The sequence below is a fragment of the Erythrolamprus reginae genome, chromosome 1, assembly GCF_031021105.1.
Source record: "Erythrolamprus reginae isolate rEryReg1 chromosome 1, rEryReg1.hap1, whole genome shotgun sequence".
Taxonomy (NCBI): Eukaryota; Metazoa; Chordata; class Lepidosauria; order Squamata; family Dipsadidae; genus Erythrolamprus; species Erythrolamprus reginae.
The window spans coordinates 42930114-42942356 of record NC_091950.1 but is presented as its reverse complement, the minus strand read 5'-3'; the positions used below and the strand labels follow the sequence as shown (position 1 = coordinate 42942356).

At 37.6% G+C, this 12243-nt stretch overlaps 1 protein-coding gene across 4 annotated transcripts in view; it reads left to right on the top strand.

Moving 5' to 3' along the window:
• Positions 1-12243, top strand: part of PPP2R5E (protein phosphatase 2 regulatory subunit B'epsilon) — an 88358-nt gene that overhangs the window by 16003 nt on the left and 60112 nt on the right. The gene's annotated exons all lie outside the window — the stretch shown is intronic.

Below are 12243 nucleotides of genomic sequence, written 5' to 3'. Positions count from 1 at the left end.
ACCAGAGAAGCTATAGAGATTGAGAAACGCCCCCTATGCATAAATAAAAGGGATGATACGTCCCGCCTACCAGAGATTTGGAAACCAGCCTTAAACAAAAAAACATATCAGAATAATCACCATTTCAATCTTCCAAGTAAGTGTGACTCCACCAACCAATCAAATCACTAAAACATAGTCATCCAATCTATTTGCTACATTCAAACCAAATCTCCACCCCCAACACTATATATAAGGAAGAAATGGCAGTTACAAACATTTCATATTTACAGCAACACGAAGCTTAAAACTTCAGCCTGATGATGGTGAATGTGATTTCACCGAAACGTCGCATAGACACTCAAAATATTACACGGGGCAAAACCCGAACTCAGAACAATCTACACACACACACACACACACATAATATAATATAATTATATAAAAGCATATATCGCAATATAATATGGTCACCTAAAATAAAGCCCATTAAAATTATTAGAAGAAAACATTTAAAAGAAAAAGAATGGCTTAGTTCAGCATTAAAAATTGCCACTGTGGGCATCAAGCTTACTTTAAGTTGACATCTCATAAATTGTAGACATCTCATAAAGCCACCTCTGAGAAGACATGAAAAACAAGCAGACATAGAATCTGGGTTTCCCTTAGGGAAGGGTGTACAAGACAATTGACCAGTGTATCTGTTAACTGATGTACTAACAAACTCGTATTCTGTTTCCTGTTTCTTTGTTTTGGTGTGCTGAATAATTGTTATAGCCTGACAAACAGTAGGAAGGTATTACTTGACTATGTTACTTCAAGTGATGGCTCTCTTCCATTTCATTATCTTTCACCCATTTCCCTGCTTCTTTCTCATAAAGATGTATCCTCATAAGCTTTGTCATTTTGGATGCTCCAACTATCTTCTGCAAGTTGTAGTGATTAGCTGTAGCCACTAGAGAGGGACAGATAACACTTGTGGGTGATGTTTTGCTGCCTAAAAATCCTATTTTATGAACTGAGCATTTCAAATCAATCTCCTGTAGTTTTAAGATAATGAAATGTTGCATAATATGCTTATTTTAAATATACTAAGTTTAACAATTGAACAATTGTTATTTTGAGTGATAATGCATTTTAAATAGTTGTGTATATTTTTTTTATAGAATGTTGATTATAATAACAAGTAAATGTCTTTTGACGACAGGGACTCCATAATTTAAATGAAATGTTGAAAAATGTAGGGATCAGTAAGCAAGTATTTTTATTGGTGCTCTTCTGTGGACAGAATTTTGTTACTTATCATTTCGTTTTTCTAATGCATAGAATATCTGCCTCATTTCAAAGACTTCAGAGACCTTGGTGAATTGGTGTTTGGTTAGTATTTGTGCGAATACAAAACTAAAATAGCTGCCTCTGTTCCCTGTTGAGATCTACATTAAAGGATATTTTTTGCCTTTATTTCATAAAATTGAAAAGAGAGAATTTAATTTAATTTAATTTAAAGGAAGAATTAAAAAACCAGCTACAGCAAAGGGGAGGGGTAATGCAAAAAATGCAATGTGTACATACATTGAATGTGTATATGGATGTATAAATTCTATGCAGTTCCAACAAAGGATAACCATATTTCCTTATGTACAACTTATTAATAAATTGCTTACCAATGTTGCTTATATTTATATTTATTATTGTACACACACTATTGCAGTGAACTATATTTTTGAATCAGAACTGGAGGGAGGGGTCATCAATCTTTAGATGTCATAATTGAGTTGAGGCATTTGATCAAAGTCTTTTTCACACAGCTAGTAGCAAAGCTGCTTTTCCCAACAAAGTATGTTTCCAGAAAACCATAGGGAATCCCAGTTTCTTATTATAGGAAATAATTTCTTATAACCACATGGTGGTTTGTATCTATGTAATGAAGGCTGTGAATATCATATATACACAGGGTCTAGATTTTGCTCAGATATTTTCAGTATTAAAGGGCATCCTATTATTGGTGACATGAAGATCTATAATCATGATGTCCAAGGAAACCAATTTAGTAATTAGTTGGGGTATTTGAAAGCAGTGACATCTATTTATTTATTTATTTATTAGTTGGACTTGTATGCCGCCCCTCTCCGAAGACTCGGGGCGGCTATGGGTTATGTGTATGTCAAAATCAGCAAAAAGATGGGTACAGCAAACTGCCTGTTTTGAACCCGTTTTGACATTTCACTACAGTTTCAAAAGAGGAACAGCTTGCATTATAATCCTGTGTCTGCCATTTTCTCAATTTAGTTTTTTTCTGAAATGTTCAGGATAGTTTTTTCTGAAATGTTCAGGATCGTTTTTTCTGAAATGTTTTTGTGGATGGCTAACACCAATAGATGAAACAAAGAGGTCTTAACATGGATGAGATAATGGCATAAGGAGGAAGGATATTTAAATGTATTTATATAGAATTGCAGTTGTAATATTTTATAAACTTCACTGTTTGTAGATCCTATACTGACAGGCCAAATAGAATAGATTCACTAGAAGCCTGAATAAAAGCAAGATTCCTCTAAGAGAGACTAAAATTTGCTGATTTGGAGATTTAGAAATCTAGAAAATGTTTGTTTAGTTATGGTAATTGTCCCTTCTTAGAAAATAAAATGGCCTAAGGGGTGAATTGCAGAGGAAATTATGAAGTATAGTTTTGAGATTATATAGTACTCAATCTAAAATTCATTTTTGGGGAACAGGATATTTCAATATTTTATTGTATGATTGTTCTAGAGTTTACCATTTCTTTAACCTTTCACTTCTGAAAGAGGTAAAGTTTTAGTGGAGTCTTAGAAGAAGCTGGTATAGCTTGTGGGATGTAGAAGGGTGTAGCATTGGGTGTTTGCTTAGAAAATTCTGGATGTTCAGGTCCTGCTTCTACCATTTTTTGCTCACATCAATAATTCAAATCTGTCCTATTGCACTTACTGTGATTTAGGTTCTAATTGAGAATTAGACCTAAAAAGCCTTTAATTATTTTTCATTCTTCACTTATTACAGTGATGGTAAAACCTTTGGGTTCGGTATGTTAAAAATTCAGAAAATGTCTAATTTCACTTTGCTGGCATGTTACACCCCCCTCCTCCCAAACAAAAGAGAAATAACCCTAACTATAATTTCTGATTGACACAATGCTGCTATTTATCATAATTAATTCAGTTCAAATAAATTGTTTACAGAAACAGATGGGTTTGGCTGCTGTTCTTTAAAAATAGGGTCTTTTATTTGAACCTAATGCTTAACCTTTGATTATGTGTGCAGATAGGGAATTATTTTCTTGGTTTCTATAATTATACAAAATTTGAAGAAATGTTATAGCAGTACTGTATTTGAAAATAATTAATGGTATTGTAACATTGCAACTTAAAATAGAAGTAAAAAAATCTGAGTATCTCCTATGTGAATAACACATCATTTGATGATTACTCATCAAATTACTAGAACTTCCTTTTGACTTGTATCATACAATCAGTATTGAATTGCATTAATCATCTTATTTACTACATTTTCCATTGATACTGGTTGAAGATGCAACCTCAACTTTCAGTAGTGATAGATCTAGCTAATAAGCCACGTCAGATTAATTGTTGGTTAAATGAAGTGTGACAAGTAATTTGTCACTAGTTAATGTGAATATACTGTATCTGCAAAGGAATGTAGGCATCTTTTATATAATACTGGTTGGAAAATAAGTGTTCAGTTAGTGTGAAGCACTGGAAAGCCTGTAGGAACAATATCCAAAATGGGAGATTTTTATAAATACATTTTTTTGGGTGGCACAGTATGAATCTACTTTTTGGATTTGGATCCAAAGAACCATGTTAGTGAACAAAAGGAACATCATTTAGGCAAGTGAGAGTTGCTGATACAGGTAATCCTCAATTTAAAATAATAATTGAGCTTAGAATCTTGGTTGTTAGATGTTGTGGTTGTAAATTGAGGCATCCTATGATAAGATTGGATTTTACAACCAACTTTGCTGGTTGTTAAGTGATACACTGGTTATTAAGGAAATCATGTGATTGTAAGTCCTAATCCAGTTTATCAAATGGTCATGGTTTGACACTTGCTAGAAAATAACAAAAAAGTTGCAAAATGCAATTAACTGGGATGCTGCAAGACTTTGTTATTGGTCCGGTTGCCAAACAGGTGTGGAAATGTAACCATAGGATCACAGGGGTGGAGTGTGATAGTTGCAACTTTGAGGACAGTTTATAAGTAACCTGCTTTGAGCCTAATTTACCTTTGAACGATCATTAAGTGACTTTCATAAGTCAAGGTTTACTTGAACTCTTTTCTGGCTGTATTTTATGATGTATAGAGCTTGTTCTGTTCAGATACTTTTTTTTGGACTGAGAATTGGAAAGGAAAGAGAAAACGAATCAAAGGATAACAATGGCTTTAAGAATAAACTAGAGGTTAACAACATTTGTAAAGATGAAAATAAAGAACAAGAAGACAAAGAAAAAAAGATGGATTTAGAAAAGAATAACCAGATAAAGTGATAAAAGGGAAAAAAAGATACTGCAAATGGACAAATTGATGATTATATTGTAATTCATGATGATTTTACTGGGTTTTACAGTGATCAAAAGACAATGGGGAGAAAATATTGGCAACAAATGAAACAATTAAAAAAAGAAGGTAATATAGAGGAGAGAGGAAGAAAAATTGAAGGTAGAATTGGACAATTATTATTTTTAAAGAGGAGGGGAAAAGCCTGGAGGTAAAGGAGATGGGGATATAAATGTAAAAAGAAAAAGGGGGAAAAGGAGCCAAGAAAAGTGGAATGAAAACATGAAAATGGTTGATTAATAAAGAAGGTTAAGCGATTTTTAAAAATCTGTTACTTTTAAAAATTTATTATGGTACATTATATTGTTATAATTATTATGAATAGTGAATAAGACTTAATTAAAAACATCAGTGATTTGAAGGATTCGTTGTCTTAAATGAAGTTACAAATTAACTGGTGGAAGAAAGTAGAATCTTTTAAGCTATCACTGTTGTATATGTTGGTTATAACTCGTGAATTTGATATAACTTAATGAAAGATTTTTGATGAGCATGGATGCTAGCAAAATATAATAAAATGACTATTTGTATATTTTCTTATTTATTTATTTATTTATTAGATTTGTATGCCGCCCTTCTCCGTAAACTTTTTTCTTTCCTTTTTAAGATTTTAATATGATATATAACATTGTCATAATTATCATTAATAGCGAATGAGATTTAATTAAAAGATAAATGATTGGATTTATGAGCCACAAGCTTGGATTAGATAAATAATATGATTATGGAATAAAAAAAGATTGTTTACTCAATCTCATATTTCATAGCAGATAGACGTATTACTATTAAGGGAATTTATAATATAACTGTTGGAAGAAAGCATAAACTGCAGTTAATTTGTTCACATATAAAGTTTTCCTGATATAGAATGTGAATAATCTATAAATGTGAGTAAACCACAATATAAGAATTATGATGATTATTGATGTTACTTATGCAAAATAAGATATAAGAGAATAGTATTATTGTTAATATGAGACCATGGGATAAGTTTAAAGTTACATTTTGATTTCTTATTTTGTGTTTAGAAATGGTTGAAAAAGAAAAGAAAATAAGAGTTAAGACATTAAAGAAGGAGAGAGAGTAATATGGTCTAAAACTAAGATGCATAAGAAACAACAATTAGCTTGTAGAATTTAGCTATAGTAATTAGTCTGGAAAAGAGGGATGATAATGAAGGATAAGATTTAGAGAAGCATTTTAGTCTGTCATGTAACTGTAATAGAATTATCCAATTAGGGAAAGATTTTGAGGGTGGATGGGAAGTAGGGAAGAAGGAAGGGAAAGGGGAGAGTTAGAGGAAGAATAGGAGAAAAGAGGAAGGAGAAAGGAAAGGTAGTAGAAGGAGGGAGAAGGAGTAAGAAAGTAGATAATAGAGGCGGAATAGCCACCTGAGATAGAAAGAGGGAAATGGAGAGAAGAAAGATGGATACAGACGAAATAATAAAAAGCAAAATTGGAATGTGCTTTAGTTTATTGTACTTGAAAAATGATATATGCATAATAAATTGCATTGAAGGCATATGAAGTTGTATATTTTAAGGCGGAGAATTTTTTTTAAAATTGCCAAAAAAGAGAGAACTAGTTCTGTTCAGTCTATGATTTTTCCAGAATAGCTGTTTTGGAGGTATAAAAGACAGTTAAAATATCTGGTGGAAATATGCTACAGTATTTGCATTGACTTGATAAGTCACAGTACAATTTTCATTCAATTAAAAAAAACCCCTACTACTGTATTGCAAATGACAGCATCTAGTTATCTCAAAAAAGCTAAGGTGTGTCAGACTGCTAGGAAATCCTGTTGCATGAAGTTTGCAATAAGGCATTGAATTTTCCTTATGTTGTGAAGAAAACAACTATCAGCTCCAAGCAACTAGAACACTAGTAGATAGGCACAAGTAGATATTTTATTGTTGATCTCTATATTATAAGAATCTGGCCAAACTGTCTGCCTTCCCTCTGGAAACCAGAGATACAGATCTGAGGGTTTGACCTCAGATGTTTCCTCTCCTGAACAGACTCTAAATGGAACATTTTTAAAGGCCCTCTAGAGAGGCCCTTCAGCTGGTGGTTCTATCACAACAACATAGTCATGTCCATTTAGTGAACAGAAGATAAAGGGAACTTAATCTTTTTGGGGAGGGGGTGTCAAATAACTAGAAAGCTCAAAGCTGTTTAAATTTGAATAGTTAGTATACAATACTAGGAACAAAAAATTAAAATAATATAAGAATAGCATTCATTTAAAAAGGAAGAATAAAAGCAGAAACAAAATAAATGTCCATACAAAGGGCTAGGCATAGTGATATTTAGCATTTTCAAGCAAGTGCAAGGGCTAGTTTTTTGGAAAGGATCAATTACTTACAGCAAGAATTGACTGGCCAGCTTGTCACCAATCTGACATCATGGGCACATACCGTATATACTCGAGTATAAGTCGGGTTTTTTTAGCCCAAAAATGGGCTGAAAAACCCGACCTCGACTTATACTCGGGTGACTGACGGGTCACCACAAGAGGGCGCAAGCGGCTTAGGAAAAGACAGCCGTCTTTCAGCTTGAAAGAAGCGGCAACTGCCCGGTTAAGAAGGGAGAATCCACCCAGTAGCCAAACGGCTTTTTTACTGTTTAGCGCTCGAACGCTGCGCTAAACAGTAAAAAAGCCGTTTGGCTAGTGGGTGGATTCTCCCTTCTTAACCGGGCAGTTGCAGCTTCTTTCTGTTTAGCGTAGCGTTCGAGCGCTAAACAGAAAGAAGCTGCAACTGCCCGGTTAAGAAGGGAGAATCCACCCCCTAGCCAAACGGCTTTTTTCCTGTTTAGTGCTCGAACGCTGCGCTAAACAGTAAAAAAGCCGTTTGGCTAGTGGGTGGATTCTCCCTTCTTAACCGGGCAGTTGCAGCTTCTTTCTGTTTAGCGCAGCGTTCGAGCGCTAAACAGAAAGAAGCTGCAACTGCCCGGTTAAGAAGGGAGAATACACCCAGTAGCCAAACGGCTTTTTTACTGTTTAGCGCTCGAACGCTGCGCTAAACAGGAAAAAAGCCGTTTGGCTACTGGGTGGATTCTCCCTTCTTAACCGGGCAGTTGCAGCTTCTTTCTGTTTAGCGTAGCGTTCGAGCGCTAAACAGAAAGAAGCTGCAACTGCCCGGTTAAGAAGGGAGAATCCACCCCCTAGCCAAACGGCTTTTTTTCCTGTTTAGCGCTCGAACGCTGCGCTAAACAGTAAAAAAGCCGTTTGGCTAGTGGGTGGATTCTCCCTTCTTAACCGGGCAGTTGCAGCTTCTTTCTGTTTAGCGCAGCGTTCGAGTGCTAAACAGAAAGAAGCTTGCCGGTTAAGAAGGGAGAATCCACCGCTTCTTTCTGTTTAGCGCGGCGTTCGAGTGGTTGGCTCTTACGTGCAAGCAAAGGAACCTGCCAACCACTCGAACGCCGCACTAAACAAGAAAAAAGCCATTTGGCTGGGGGGGGGGGAATTCTTGCTTCTTAAACCGGGAGCAGTTGCCCCCTCTCCCAAAGCGATGTCCCAAAGCGGTCTCCGGGAAGCGACCGAGGGAAAGGCAATCGTCTGCCTTTCCTTCAGCCCGAAAGAGGAGGCAAATGCCCCGCCTTCCCCCAGCCGGTTAACTTGAAGCGCTCGGTTAACCGGCTGGGGGAAGGCAGGGCATTTGCCTCCTCTTTTGAGCTGAAGGAAAGGCAGACGACTGCCTTTCCCTCGGTTGGTTCCCGGAGACTGCTTTGGAACGTTGCTTTGCTTGCGCCTGCCTCTCCTACAGTGGAGAGAGGCGGCAAATGGCCAGCCCTTCCCCCACCCGCTTAGCTGAGCCCTTCGGGAAGGTGCCGCCTGTCTTCGCTGTAGGAAAGGCAGGCACATCCAAAGCGCGTGGGGAAGTGGCTGTGGGAGGCAACGACATTCCTAAGCCGGTGAGGTGTGGTGGGGGGGTGGCGAGAAGATAGAAGCAAGAATCCACCCCCCCCCCAGCTTTTCCCCCTTCTCCCTGCAAGAAAAGGAGCCAGCCAAACACTCCAATGCCACGCTAGAGTGGGGAAAAGCCGATGAGGTGTGTGTGGGGGGGGATTCTTGCTTCTGTCTTCTCAACACCCCCTCACCCCACCTCTCGGGAAGAGAGCAACAGGAAAGGACGCGGTTTTCTTCTGCCGGGTCGAGGACAAAGCGGGTGTTGAGGGCGGCGGGTGAGCAACATTTCAGCGGGGAGAAAACCCCAAGCTGAGAGTGCCTTTTAAAATCACTCTCCTCTCAGCCTCAGCAAGCTGCCGAGAAGTGGGGGTTTTGGAGTGGGGAGGCAAAAACGCTCAGAATGTCACCAACGAGGCATTTCTCCAAGGGGCGGGGGTCCCTAAACTTTCCTTTAACCCCAGCGGACACAAAGATGGGAATGCGTGGTCCTCGCCAGCCACCCATCTGCGGGGGCTGCCCCGCGCCAAGGCAGAATTAAATTCAACAACCAAAATATTATATTTTAAAAAAAACATACTTTTTTGACAGTTTGTTTGCCTTTTAAGACATCACTCTGGCTGTGCCTAATGTCAACAATAAAAAGTTTTGCCAGGTGAAATTTTTTTTGCCAGATTAGCTATGGATCTCACTGAAGAAATTTTAAAGAATACTCAAAATGATTCTTCATTTGCTTTGTAACCTTAAATAAAAAAACAATACAGTATTGACTCTGTAATTTACCCGGGGAGGGGACAGGAGGGGGGCACAGACAGACAGGAAAGGAAGACAGACAGACAGACAGACAGACAGAGACCTATGACCACAATTGAGCTCAAAATTTGTTGTTAAGCAAAAGCATTGTTAAGTGAAAATCACCACATTTTACTCAATCCATGACATTTCCTAGCTCTAACAGTGATGTGCAAGCTAGGGAAGTACCGGTACATCTGAAGACATGTGTAATGTTCTAGTTATGGTTAACTGTGTGGCAGAAAGTGGACTCTGGGTTTTTTTTCCTATTACAGTAAGTGAGGTTGAATGTACCATATATAATTTTACAAGAGCTCTCTCTCTTTCTCTCTCTGTATATACACATACAGTTTATATAGTAGATAATGTACAGTATATTTTTGTGTGCCTGTGTGTAATATTTATTTACACATATGGCATATATACATAGAATTAAGTATATTTTGGATGTTCAGTAATTGTAAATATAGAGGGAAATTGTATCTCTTTGAGGCAAGGAGAGGTCAAGTATCCTAACCCTAACCCAAACCAGCAGGAGCAGGGGATTGAGGTAAGTACCTAGGTACTTGCATTTTTTTTGCCTATACCTGCCTTGGGGGATATATACCTGTTTACCCTCTTTTAAACTTACAGAGCTAGTTTACTGGCGTTCTTTGAAATAAATATTCTAAAATATTTAATCTACTGATGCCTCAATTGATGTAATTTTATTGGTTTCCATTTTTATAAGTTACCAGTAGCCACTGCAATTTCCACCCTCGACTTATACAGGGGTTTATAAATTTTCCCAGTTTTTGTGGCAAAAATAGGCGCCTCGACTTATAGTCGGAGCGACTTATACTCGAGTATATACGGTACTAAAGTCACACACTGGCTCTTATGAATAAGGCAGAATGATTTTGGACCAGTTACTCTTTCTCAGCCATCAAAATCAATCTCAAGCTGGTTGGTCAATTCCAGTTGCAGCCAATAGATCAACACTTGGTTGGTCCAGAAGGAAAAAGGGCAGACCTTGCATTTGTGGGAAAATGTTAGGAAGAAAAAAAATCTTTACCTTGTCCTACCTGCATGAATGTATATTTTGTTTCTGCTTTTAGTCTCCCCAGTTTTTCAGGACTGTTCTCAGATCAGTTATTATAAGTGCATCTTATGTTGCAGATGTGGGGAAGAGAACATGAGTATGTGGGCACCTCCTAAAAAACACAGTAGTTATAATTTGCATTGCTTTAGGAGAATTAAGGCATACTTATATTCATAAGGATTTAATTATCTATATTAGAGTTATGAGCTGTCCACATATTCTTTGCTAATGGGAAACATCCTACTGGAGAAGGATAGAAGTGATGTTAACTTTCCTCACTGTTCCTTTCTCTGAAAAATTTCAATAGACATAAGAGATTCTTTTGAAACAACATGGAAACAGGTTTTTGAGCTGCATAGAAAATGGAAATATGTGAAAACCTTTTCTATAGTAAAAAACATTTTCATGCTTTTGCATATATACAGCATTTTCTTTTACTCTTAAAAAGATAAAACAGATCTATTAAATAAACATTTAAGCCAGTATTTTATAAAATATTTTACAACCAGCAGCAATGTGGACAGACCACCAAGGTAACCTAAAAGGCCAAGTTAAAGACAGACCATCCTCTTTCTGACCATAAAAAGTTGATACTGACTTGATCGTACTTAATTCAATTTTTCCAAGGAATTTTAAAAAATATATTTATTATAGGATAGAGAGTTGTAACTTAAACCCCCCCCCCCCCCCCCACAATTGTTTTGCTTCTTCTGTGTCCGTATTAAATCTGAAGTATCTCCAGATAAGACTTCTGTGTGTAATTCTGGTGACTCAAGTGATGTTGTTCCTGCCTTCCCACGCTGTTTGGAAGCTGTGAGGGTCTGGATGTGGACAACAGGCTTCGACATGGCTTTGGATGCATGGGCCCCAAATTAAGGACTTTGACATCTTTAGTTCTGGATGGGGTGGCACTACAACTTAGGGGATTCTCTTGGACTCACAACTCCTGCTTGAAGAGCAGGTGGCAGTTGCAATTAGGAGAGCCCTTGCACAATATTGGGTCGTGTGCTAGTTGTGGCCTTTCCTGATCAAGGGTCCCTTTGCTCAATCATTCTTGCCCTCGTCATCTCTCATTTGGACTATTGTAATATGCTGTTCATGGGGGCTCACCCTTGAAGAGCATTTGGAAGCTACAGCTAGTGCAGAGTGTGGTGGCATGGGTACTTTTTAAAGCTCCAAGAATGGCCATGTAACACCACTGCTCTGCAAGTTGCACTGGCTGCCAGTTTACTTCTAGGTGCAATTCAAGATGTTGGTAATCACCTTTAAAGCCTTTCATGACACGGGTCCAAGCTACTTGAGGGGCCATCTCATCCCAATGAGACTGCCCCACTCTACCTGTGCTGGCACAGGAGGCACACTATAGGCCCTATGACCTGGGTACTATGACTGCCAAAATCTAGGAGAAGAGCCTTCACTGCTGTCACTTCTTCCCTTTGGAACCTGCTGTCCTTGGCTCCAACCTTTCTGATCTTCCATAAGATCCTAAAGACTTGGTTTTGTCATTTGATTTGAGCTCCAGTGGAGGAGCTTCACATTGGAGGTGGTTGATAAATTAATAACCTCCCCCTTCATGCTCATCCTACTCCCTCTCCATCTTTTAGTTAGTGTTGAGAATTTTATTTTTATAATATGTGATTTTTATTTTATGTAGGCTTTGTATATTTTTTTTATTATTGTAAGCCACCCAGAGTTACCCTGTGTTAAGATAGGTGACTAATTTAATAAATAACAAATAACAATCTAAAGAGTCACTGCCAGAAAGTGCATATTGAACAGACTTAGATGGATTAATGGATTTACTTTATACATGTAGTCCTTGATTTATAACCACAATGGAGCCCCAAATTTATTTTGCTAAGTAAGAAATTTG